Source organism: Nuphar pumila, chromosome 2 (assembly GCF_984573655.1).
Source record: "Nuphar pumila chromosome 2, dmNupPumi1.hap1.1, whole genome shotgun sequence".
NCBI lineage: Eukaryota > Viridiplantae > Streptophyta > Magnoliopsida > Nymphaeales > Nymphaeaceae > Nuphar > Nuphar pumila.
Window position 1 is genome coordinate 36,469,483 of NC_143250.1, and position 13,116 is coordinate 36,482,598.

Below are 13,116 nucleotides of genomic sequence, written 5' to 3' on the forward strand. Positions count from 1 at the left end.
CAACAACACAAACCTCAACTGAATGTTTTAAGGACCAATCGGGTCTTTGAAACAGAAATTATAAAATCAAGTAGTTAGTGTAATTTCTGCAACGTTAGGCAGCTTTTATAAATATCCGATAAGTTAGGCAACTCCCTGTAAATTTACTCGAAAAAATGAAAGTTTCTAGCATCAGCCCTCTTTATCTAATACCAAAGTCATCCTCATTTTGTACAACTGGCAGCAAGGAGAGATACAGGCGTGACCTTTTGAATATCTCAATAATTTTTGGGAAATTTCTATTTAGAGCCAACCTTTTGCTTGTGCCCAATATGGACAAACTTTTTGTCTGAAAGCAGTCCAATAAAGACCTCAGGTCAACATCTATCATTAACGTGATTCTTTTTTTGTTTCTTATATTGTCCTTTAAAAATTGAAAATTTCCCATTCATTCTCATAAAAATGAAAAAGTAAATCAATTGAACTTTTAATGAAGAAGGCCGCTGTTGTAATTTGACTAGTGAATGTGATTTAACCTGATAAATGTACGCCCTTGTTTGGCAGTTTTTAGGAAAAACTGAGGCCTTATATTTAGAATTTCAGAAACGTGAGGTTATATTTGAAGATAGGGGTAAAAAGTGGGCCCTTAATGATATTTTCCTGTAATTCTTAGAAATTCAATCCAGTACCCAAATTACCCTTCTCAAAATTCCCTCAAATCTCGCTCTTCGTCTTCTTTTTGTGTGCGACGCTATTTTATTTCTTCTTTAATTTTTATTTTCTCCTTAATTTTGGCGTCCTTAACCAAGGTAAGCTCGATTCCTGCACTTTAACTTCCTTATTTTTCAAATTTATTTTTTTGGGATTTCTTCTTCTTCGTTTTATGCAAGATAGTTTGAATTTTCCACCCTTTTTTTCATGATCGAAATGGTGGGTTTCCCTTCGTTTCGTCCCTGCCATTCTTTTTTTTCCTTTTTCCAGTGAAATTTCGTCAATTCTCGTGGTAAATTGGTCTTAGATATTAACGATTTCTATTCCGTTTCAATTTGTTCTTAATTGCGACGGATTTGATCGAGAAGTTCGTTTTACGTTAGTCCATTCTATCTTCATTTTCGTGTGGTTAGGGTTTCGGATTGATTGGTTGATCTTAATTTTTTCGTTTCTAGGGCGTTTAGTCACTGAATTTCCTTAAGGAGGTGCCTTTCTTGTAGTTGTTCGTTGGATTATTATCGTGGGCGTTGAAATTGTTTTGCTGTATTTATCTTTTTTATAGTATGATATATAATATTTTGTTGGGTGTTGGTGGTTTATGGGAAAAGCATGTATTAAATTGGGAAAACGCTGTTTGAACCTGTTGTTATCATTATTCATTTGATACGCTCACACCACATTGAAGTTTCACTTAATCTGGCGTTTTCTTCTTCACTGCGATCATTTATTTGATGATATGCGATCACAATTTATGTGTGTTCGTTGCTGCCAATTTGTAGGATTTGCGCTGTCGTTGAGAATATGCAAGGCCATGTTCAGTACATTGTTTTAACATGTTGGGGCAAGGGGTGCGCCACGCGGTTTACACCGTCGGGACAGAGACCGTAAGTACAGCAGGCTTAGCCAGCGCAACTAAGTCTCTGATCCCAAGGGTGGTTTCACCGTCCTTCATGAAAAAAAAAACAGGTTGTTAAAGCGACAGCATTTGCCATTGTCTATAAGGATTGTTGGTTAGAGACCAGTAATGTGCATAAGGATTGGAAATGTGATGTTCTGTTTGTGACTCCAGATTCTTGCTTTCTTACCACCCAAAAATTAGAAATGTACACCTTGGGAACTTGTGCGTCTTGATATGTTCTTGGCAATCTTTTCCATGTTATTTGTATCAATCATCTGCATCTGATATATCCCATAAGATGCTTAGTGGAAGCAAGCCCCTTCAAATGATAACAGGAAATTACCATTCCATGGTGCGTGTTCTGTATCATGCTAAGGTGTGCAGATAGAAAACTTCAAAATAAATGACTTCACCAAGACATGGGATGCTTGGTCATAGGCATGATGTTGTAACTGTTCATAAAGATATTTGCTTTTATTCTTTTATATCTTTGAAAGGTTAGGAAGGAAATGACAAAGGAAGGCACATAAAGATGATTTGTTCAAAGGTTTGGGGAGAAAGGCTGGGTGGTGAGGATCATAAAATAGAAGGGCATTTCATATTCTTTTTTAAACGCAGAAAATACGTCCTGGTCTTATTTGAAAAAAATTTTCTACGGTGTTTTGTTGGCTGGAGCTTTCCAATGATATTAAGATTCATCCCCATCGCTAACAAAGATCGATACAAGCATCCAATAAACAACAAAGGCCAAAAGGGCAATTGAGTGATACAACTCACTCATAGAACCAGAGGTCAATCAATTGTCAATCAAAGCTCAAACAAGTGTCAATACAACACTCATAAACTTGGCAATCTACACTGACAAGAAGATAGAGGTGCACACATAACTCACCCCCTCCACAACACTGAGGTGCACAAAACTCACCTCAAAAAGGTCGAATAATAATAATGGATGTATCAAATAGAAAAGTGATGGACTAAACTATAGCCAAAAGTAAGCAACAAGAAAAACCTCGAAAAACACTTTAAAAAAGAAGTTATAAACAAGCGCCCATATGTCAATCATATGACAAGATGCAAACAAGTCACTAAAAACCTCATGAGGCAACATATAAGACACATAATAATATGCATTAAAAATTCAAAAAACATAAAGCCTTATAAGGAATGCAATGAGGTGGTAATTCAAGAGGAAAATAGCCAATAGTGAAATAACCACACAATACCACTAAGGCAAGAACATGCAATACTTAAAATATTAATTTTATTAATTCTCACAAATCCGCATTCAAGGTCACTAAGGGCACAAACGCATGCCTATAAGGCAAGAAACATAAGCCGCCAAGGGTGAGAAAGCAAACTTTAAAAAAAATATATATTATTTCATTAAGCTCACAATAATGCATAAAGAAAGACATTATAATATCCAAAGAACAATATGATCCTATAGATCTAATACATGTGAAGAATCAAGGAACCTTCAATCATAAGCAAAAGTCCACCCAAAACCAAAAGTAAACAAGCACAAAAGTGCTCACTATGGACACACCCACAAGTCCCACAAAGAGGATGCACACAAAGAAGGCTCAAAGAAAATAATATTTTATTGATCACTCAAATCATGCAAGAAGCATTATCTTAAATTCCCATGTGATGTAAAAACATGTAAGATAATGTTTTCTAAAGAGCCATAAAACCAAGAAATAGCACAATCACAAAGAATAAATGCCACTAAGGTCTCCAAAGAGAACCTCACAAAAACTTTTACAATAAATATTTTTATTAATGATTGTGATGCACTAAGCATATAAGGCACAAATCATTCAAGTGTAATGAGTGCACTCACAATAAACACCTCACAACTCACAAGCCATAAATGGGCACAACAAGAGAGACCACAATAACATAAATATTTTTGATAATTTTTTTTTAAATGCACATTTAGAATGCAATCATAAACCTCATAGAGGAGTTCAACATAAATATCACAAGTTTCTAAGACATGCTCATAACCCTTTCTGGACTTGTGATTGTGCACATTTAGGCTCTTTGTAACCATTGTATAAACTTAAGTGTTTTTTATTGCCTTTGGCATTTGTATTATCCCTTGTAGGACTTGTTCTTGTGCTTATGCACATTCTGGTTTGCTCTTTGCTTGATTTCATTACATGGTATCTGAGCCAAGAAAATTTTTGGGTATTTTGCCTCTTTAGGTATTGGAACTCTTTGGTTCGAGTTCGTGCTTCGTGAAGGAATCATGATCAATGTATGACTTGGATTCAAGGGAGATCTTGACCCAGTATGTATCTTAAATCTTTATATTATATGATTATTGTTTGAGTTGTCTATCTCATGTATTACGCATGAGAAAACACTCACTTTGTATCTTTGAAAATTATTTATTATTTCTTAAAGCTAAACGTTTAAATGCTCTTCAAATTTATTGTTATAAATCTTTATTAAATATTTTATAAGGTTTATAATATTTATTTGATTTTGTGAAATGTTATTCATACATGAGTATGCTTTTATGAGAACTAGTTTGAATCTTAGGCTTTTGAACTCTCTTTATTTAATATGTGCGTATATGATCTAATATTCTTGTGCATGTGTTTCTGGCAATCAGATGCTTTATTCGAGCACTTTGTGGTTATAAATATCAAAACATGTCTTTATGTATGACTTCAAATTTATATATTTTCGTTGTTTAGGGTTGTGATTTTTTGTTGAGGCTATTAAGTCAATCAATGGCAAATACATGAGATCATAAGAGGCACCAAAGAGCATACACAAAAGAACACAAAAAACATAAAAAAATAATAATCTTTAATGATATAGAATGCACATTTAGGCTCTTTGTAACCATTGTATAAACTTAAGTGTTTTTTATTGCCTTTGGCATTTGTATTATCCCTTGTAGGACTTGTTCTTGTGCTTATGCACATTCTGGTTTGCTCTTTGCTTGATTTCATTACATGGTATCTGAGCCAAGAATTTTTTTTGGGTATTTTGCCTCTTTAGGTATTGGAACTCTTTGGTTCGAGTTCGTGCTTCATGAAGGAATCATGATCAATGTATGACTTGGATTCAAGGGAGATCTTGACCCAGTATGTATCTTAAATCTTTATATTATATGATTATTGTTTGAGTTGTCTATCTCATGTATTACGCATGAGAAAACACTCACTTTGTATCTTTGAAAATTATTTGTTATTTTTTAAAGCTAAACGTTTAAATGCTCTTCAAATTTATTGTTATAAATCTTTATTAAATATTTTATAAGGTTTATAATATTTATTTGATTTTGTGAAATGTTATTCATACATGAGTATGCTTTTATGAGAACTAGTTTGAATCTTAGGCTTTTGAACTCTCTTTATTTAATATGTGCGTATATGATCTAATATTCTTGTGCATGTGTTTCTGGCAATCAGATGCTTTATTCGAGCACTTTGTGGTTATAAATATCAAAACATGTCTTTATGTATGACTTCAAATTTATATATTTTCGTTGTTTAGGGTTGTGATTTTTTGTTGAGGCTATTAAGTCAATCAATGGCAAATACATGAGATCATAAGAGGCACCAAAGAGCATACACAAAAGAACACAAAAAACATAAAAAAATAATAATCTTTAATGATATAGAATGCACATTTAGGCTCTTTGTAACCATTGTATAAACTTAAGTGTTTTTTATTGCCTTTGGCATTTGTATTATCCCTTGTAGGACTTGTTCTTGTGCTTATGCACATTCTGGTTTGCTCTTTGCTTGATTTCATTACATGGTATCTGAGCCAAGAATTTTTTTTGGGTATTTTGCCTCTTTAGGTATTGGAACTCTTTGGTTCGAGTTCGTGCTTCATGAAGGAATCATGATCAATGTATGACTTGGATTCAAGGGAGATCTTGACCCAGTATGTATCTTAAATCTTTATATTATATGATTATTGTTTGAGTTGTCTATCTCATGTATTACGCATGAGAAAACACTCACTTTGTATCTTTGAAAATTATTTGTTATTTTTTAAAGCTAAACGTTTAAATGCTCTTCAAATTTATTGTTATAAATCTTTATTAAATATTTTATAAGGTTTATAATATTTATTTGATTTTGTGAAATGTTATTCATACATGAGTATGCTTTTATGAGAACTAGTTTGAATCTTAGGCTTTTGAACTCTCTTTATTTAATATGTGCGTATATGATCTAATATTCTTGTGCATGTGTTTCTGGCAATCAGATGCTTTATTCGAGCACTTTGTGGTTATAAATATCAAAACATGTCTTTATGTATGACTTCAAATTTATATATTTTCGTTGTTTAGGGTTGTGATTTTTTGTTGAGGCTATTAAGTCAATCAATGGCAAATACATGAGATCATAAGAGGCACCAAAGAGCATACACAAAAGAACACAAAAAACATAAAAAAATAATAATCTTTAATGATATAGAATGCACATTTAGGCTCTTTGTAACCATTGTATAAACTTAAGTGTTTTTTATTGCCTTTGGCATTTGTATTATCCCTTGTAGGACTTGTTCTTGTGCTTATGCACATTCTGGTTTGCTCTTTGCTTGATTTCATTACATGGTATCTGAGCCAAGAATTTTTTTTGGGTATTTTGCCTCTTTAGGTATTGGAACTCTTTGGTTCGAGTTCGTGCTTCATGAAGGAATCATGATCAATGTATGACTTGGATTCAAGGGAGATCTTGACCCAGTATGTATCTTAAATCTTTATATTATATGATTATTGTTTGAGTTGTCTATCTCATGTATTACGCATGAGAAAACACTCACTTTGTATCTTTGAAAATTATTTGTTATTTTTTAAAGCTAAACGTTTAAATGCTCTTCAAATTTATTGTTATAAATCTTTATTAAATATTTTATAAGGTTTATAATATTTATTTGATTTTGTGAAATGTTATTCATACATGAGTATGCTTTTATGAGAACTAGTTTGAATCTTAGGCTTTTGAACTCTCTTTATTTAATATGTGCGTATATGATCTAATATTCTTGTGCATGTGTTTCTGGCAATCAGATGCTTTATTCGAGCACTTTGTGGTTATAAATATCAAAACATGTCTTTATGTATGACTTCAAATTTATATATTTTCGTTGTTTAGGGTTGTGATTTTTTGTTGAGGCTATTAAGTCAATCAATGGCAAATACATGAGATCATAAGAGGCACCAAAGAGCATACACAAAAGAACACAAAAAACATAAAAAAATAATAATCTTTAATGATATAGAATGCACATTTAGGCTCTTTGTAACCATTGTATAAACTTAAGTGTTTTTTATTGCCTTTGGCATTTGTATTATCCCTTGTAGGACTTGTTCTTGTGCTTATGCACATTCTGGTTTGCTCTTTGCTTGATTTCATTACATGGTATCTGAGCCAAGAATTTTTTTTGGGTATTTTGCCTCTTTAGGTATTGGAACTCTTTGGTTCGAGTTCGTGCTTCATGAAGGAATCATGATCAATGTATGACTTGGATTCAAGGGAGATCTTGACCCAGTATGTATCTTAAATCTTTATATTATATGATTATTGTTTGAGTTGTCTATCTCATGTATTACGCATGAGAAAACACTCACTTTGTATCTTTGAAAATTATTTGTTATTTTTTAAAGCTAAACGTTTAAATGCTCTTCAAATTTATTGTTATAAATCTTTATTAAATATTTTATAAGGTTTATAATATTTATTTGATTTTGTGAAATGTTATTCATACATGAGTATGCTTTTATGAGAACTAGTTTGAATCTTAGGCTTTTGAACTCTCTTTATTTAATATGTGCGTATATGATCTAATATTCTTGTGCATGTGTTTCTGGCAATCAGATGCTTTATTCGAGCACTTTGTGGTTATAAATATCAAAACATGTCTTTATGTATGACTTCAAATTTATATATTTTCGTTGTTTAGGGTTGTGATTTTTTGTTGAGGCTATTAAGTCAATCAATGGCAAATACATGAGATCATAAGAGGCACCAAAGAGCATACACAAAAGAACACAAAAAACATAAAAAAATAATAATCTTTAATGATATAGAATGCACATTTAGGCTCTTTGTAACCATTGTATAAACTTAAGTGTTTTTTATTGCCTTTGGCATTTGTATTATCCCTTGTAGGACTTGTTCTTGTGCTTATGCACATTCTGGTTTGCTCTTTGCTTGATTTCATTACATGGTATCTGAGCCAAGAATTTTTTTTGGGTATTTTGCCTCTTTAGGTATTGGAACTCTTTGGTTCGAGTTCGTGCTTCATGAAGGAATCATGATCAATGTATGACTTGGATTCAAGGGAGATCTTGACCCAGTATGTATCTTAAATCTTTATATTATATGATTATTGTTTGAGTTGTCTATCTCATGTATTACGCATGAGAAAACACTCACTTTGTATCTTTGAAAATTATTTGTTATTTTTTAAAGCTAAACGTTTAAATGCTCTTCAAATTTATTGTTATAAATCTTTATTAAATATTTTATAAGGTTTATAATATTTATTTGATTTTGTGAAATGTTATTCATACATGAGTATGCTTTTATGAGAACTAGTTTGAATCTTAGGCTTTTGAACTCTCTTTATTTAATATGTGCGTATATGATCTAATATTCTTGTGCATGTGTTTCTGGCAATCAGATGCTTTATTCGAGCACTTTGTGGTTATAAATATCAAAACATGTCTTTATGTATGACTTCAAATTTATATATTTTCGTTGTTTAGGGTTGTGATTTTTTGTTGAGGCTATTAAGTCAATCAATGGCAAATACATGAGATCATAAGAGGCACCAAAGAGCATACACAAAAGAACACAAAAAACATAAAAAAATAATAATCTTTAATGATATAGAATGCACATTTAGGCTCTTTGTAACCATTGTATAAACTTAAGTGTTTTTTATTGCCTTTGGCATTTGTATTATCCCTTGTAGGACTTGTTCTTGTGCTTATGCACATTCTGGTTTGCTCTTTGCTTGATTTCATTACATGGTATCTGAGCCAAGAATTTTTTTTGGGTATTTTGCCTCTTTAGGTATTGGAACTCTTTGGTTCGAGTTCGTGCTTCATGAAGGAATCATGATCAATGTATGACTTGGATTCAAGGGAGATCTTGACCCAGTATGTATCTTAAATCTTTATATTATATGATTATTGTTTGAGTTGTCTATCTCATGTATTACGCATGAGAAAACACTCACTTTGTATCTTTGAAAATTATTTGTTATTTTTTAAAGCTAAACGTTTAAATGCTCTTCAAATTTATTGTTATAAATCTTTATTAAATATTTTATAAGGTTTATAATATTTATTTGATTTTGTGAAATGTTATTCATACATGAGTATGCTTTTATGAGAACTAGTTTGAATCTTAGGCTTTTGAACTCTCTTTATTTAATATGTGCGTATATGATCTAATATTCTTGTGCATGTGTTTCTGGCAATCAGATGCTTTATTCGAGCACTTTGTGGTTATAAATATCAAAACATGTCTTTATGTATGACTTCAAATTTATATATTTTCGTTGTTTAGGGTTGTGATTTTTTGTTGAGGCTATTAAGTCAATCAATGGCAAATACATGAGATCATAAGAGGCACCAAAGAGCATACACAAAAGAACACAAAAAACATAAAAAAATAATAATCTTTAATGATATAGAATGCTTAGGAAAGCATTACATCTAATGGGGCAAGAGGTCCCTATTTATATACAAACAAGAGGGCTATCAATTCATCTGTTGGAACTCAACTTGTTAGAGGCACACAAGAGGGAGAGAGAAACTCTGCATGTTCTATTTTATTTTATCAAAGGAGTTTTCAATACAATCATACGAAAATGTCGACCCCCTTTTTATGTAAACAAAATAGGGCAACAAAGAAAAGAAAAGAAGTGTCTAAACTGTAATGGAATGGATTAAATCCAAAGAGACGTCACTTATGGACTTGGAAGAGCACTCACAATCAAGAAAAACTCTTGATTGAATAAGCCACACCACCCTCACAAGGGTCAAAATATATTTATTATTGTATGAGAAAACCTCATCGAGAAAGTAAGAAATACAAAGGCCTTAATGGCCTATTTATAATATAAGAGCACTTAAGGGAGCAGCCCAAAGTAGCTGGTAGGTTGCTCCCAACGGTCACATTCCAATAGCTAGTTGGAGTTGCCCTTTATTTCAAAAAAGGAAAAAAGTACAAACAAAAAAATAAAGAAAATAAAAGGTGGTCAGCCCCTAATGGGTTGACGCCTATTACAATGAAATGACCGAAATACCCCTGATGGGTATTTCGGTTTATATATATATATATATATATATATATATATATATATATATATATTAACACCTCCCCTCAAACTCATGGCGAAACAACCGAGAGTTTGCCAAAGTAGGAAGTGATGGGAACACTTTAGTGAAGAAGTCTGTTATTTGATACTAAGATGGAACGTAAGGCAATGTGATGGTTTTCCTCAGGAATTCTTCACAAACATAGTGGCAATCTATTTCAATATGTTTTATCCTCTCATGGAATGTATGATTGCTTGCAATGTATACAACACTCTTGTTGTCACAACATTATCTTGAGGGTTCTGCAACGTGAACTCCCAAATCTTCTAGTAATTGTCTCAACCATACTAAGTCGAACGTAGTTGTTGCCATGGCACAATACTTTGTTTCAGTGAAAAAGAGGGACACCTTCTACTGCTTCTTGCATCATCATGAAATTAGGAAATCACCTACAAAAACACAAGAACCAATGGTTGATCGTCTATCATTCACATCCCCCAATCAGAATCAGAATATGCAATGACTTTTAATGAGGAAGAGAATGATAGAAATAATCCATAATAGATAGAATTCTTAATATATTTAATAATTCTCATTACAACACTCATATGTACTGTAGTGGGAGCATGTTGAAATTGACTAACAGAATAAATAATATAAGAAATATCAGGACGAGTAATAGAGAGATAAAGACAAAGCTCCAATCATTTGTGTATACAGAGTTGGATCCTTTAGAGGTTCTCCATCTTCTTTCTTCATTTTCGCATTTATGACCTTTGGAGTATCAACTTGTTTTTCATCTGAGAGTCCTGATCGTTCTATGATCTCTGCTGCATACTTAGTCTGCGACACCTATTCCAAGAAAGTATTATAAAAAACAAGATATGTCATATTAAAGTTGTCTTTAAGCCAGTGTTTTAAAACTCGCCGAGTCAACTCGTTGACTCGGCTCGGCTCGGCCCTCCAGCGAGTCAACCCGGCAAGGCAAACTCGGTTTGCCAAAACTCGGGCTTGACTCGGGCTTGACTCGGCCTGACTCGGCTTGACTCGGCCTGACTCGGGCGAGTTCAGGGATGTTTGAAATTTGTTTTTTGAGTTTCAAATGGTAATGATATATTTACATATATGCAGTCTACTGTTTACTGTCTGTACAATCTAGTTGAAAAATCATAGATGCAAGTTGTATCTAAGCAATCTGACCTCATATATGTGTTCAACATGGTTTATTTGCTAGGAATCACACCTTTATCATATTTTTTTTTATGTAAAAATATGTTTTTTTGAGTCATGAAATTTTGGCATATTGTAGGCCATTGATTTGTGAAGCCCTTGAGAAACTTGCTTACATGTTGACAAACTATTTGAAAAAAAAAATTGTGTTCTAATAGATTGTATGTACAATTGACTATGTAAAAACATACATTGAAAAACTTACTCTATTGGCAAAACCAGGAGATTTTTGTATGCATTTGCTTTTGTCAAATAAAAAATGGTCTATTTTGCAGTTTCAGACCTTGTTTACCTCAAAATTGGGATTGATATGAAAAATCAGATAAACTCTTGAAATGGAGAACCAAGTCTTGAGTAAGGCTAAAAGAGTTTAGTACTTTCTGCAAGCTGATGAAATGGTTTGGCAGTCGGGACTTAAACTAGCAAAATTAATGAATTTTTGCTTGTCGTGACCAACTGTTCTACATCTAATAAACTTTTAATCTTTAAACTCCCAGATTTATGTGGCACATGACAAATTGACTGTCAAAGTGCTTGTATAGATATCAAATTCAATTATTCAAGCAAACCTCTATAGCTCTTTGCAGTTGTTTTTATATTCTTACAGACATTTGGAGACTATGTTTACTCAAAAACATGGTTTCAGACAAATTATATATTGTTTTTCTTTTAAAATCAAAAGTTAACAAAACCCGGTCCGAGTCACCGAGTTGACCCGCCGAGTCACGAGTCAATAAAGAACGAGTCGAGTTCCGAGTCACGGGTTTTAAAACCTTGCTTTAAGCACATCTTTGATATGATTAATTCCCTGCATGTCATCTTCTATGATAATCATATCATCTACGTAAAGCAATAATATTATCATTCCTGTACTAGAAGACTTAACAAATAATGTAGTGTCAGTATAACAATATTTAAAATGAAATTTTATCATCACACTATTGAACCTATCATACCAAGCTTTGCGAGCTTGTTTTAAACCATACAAAGTTTTTCATAACCGAAGGATTTTTTCATGTGCTAAACTTAAACCTGGTGGAGGATCCATGTAAACTTCCTCATTGAGATTACCATTCAAAAAGACATTTTTTATATCCATTTGAAAGATTGGCCAATTTTTAATTGATGCTATAGAAATAAGGGTTCTAACAATGGTCATGCGACTAGAGCAAATGTTTTGTCATTCTCTATCCCATATTCTTGACTGTATCTCTTGGCTACTAGCGTAACCTTATATCTTTCTAATGTCCCATCCCATTTAGTTTTTATCTTGTAGACCCATCTACGTCCTATAGTTTTCATTTCTTTAGGTAATGTTTGGATTTTCTAAGTTTTTGCCTTTTCTAAGGTGTTTAATTCATCATTCATTGCCTTAATCCATTCTTGATGATTTTTAGCATCATGGTAAGATGTTGGTTATATATATGAGTGTATGGTCATTAGACACGATCTATACATCGGTTCAAAAGAATCATAGGATACAAATCTAGTAAGAGCTTTTGAAATTCTCATGGATTTTCTAATACTAGTAGAATCTACATCTTGATTTTGAGAATATGTTGATGGTCTTCGGTACGTCGAGCATAGGTTTATATGTCACTATAATATAGGTCTATATTATCAAGACCCTCATTCACATTCTCATTTGCATCATGAGTGTTTTCATTGTCATTGTCATTGTCATTGTCATTGTCATGCACATCATGAATGTTTTCACATCTTTCATGTTCATTGACAAGGTCAAAAAATGAATAATCACAATTCTCTTGGTTTTTTTATTTGCCAAACTCATTTTCGTTTTCAAGAAAAGTAATATTTCTTAAAATATATAATTTGTTTCTTTCAATATCATAACATCTATATATCCTTTTTTATTTTCGGCATAGCCTAAAAAAGCACAAAGAATTGCTTTTGGGAAAAGTTTGTCATTCTTATTGGTAAAAACAAAACATTTACGCTCAAAGACTCTTAACCTTTTATAATC

General features: G+C 32.4%; 1 protein-coding gene across 3 annotated transcripts in view; it reads left to right on the forward strand.

The window, feature by feature from the left end:
- Positions 1-701: 701 nt before the first annotated feature.
- LOC149845264 (histone acetyltransferase MCC1-like) overlaps positions 702-13,116 on the forward strand; it is a 40,675-nt gene continuing 28,260 nt past the window's right edge. Inside the window, exons 1-2 of one of the 3 annotated variants that reach the window (XM_089995652.1) lie at positions 707-788; positions 3,802-3,887. The gene's annotated coding sequence lies outside the window, so the exon portion shown is untranslated. Of the gene's footprint in view, positions 789-3,801; positions 3,888-7,859; positions 7,928-8,649; positions 8,736-13,116 lie in introns of those variants that run through there. The other 2 variants (XM_089995651.1, XM_089995650.1) reach the window with 2 other exon arrangements.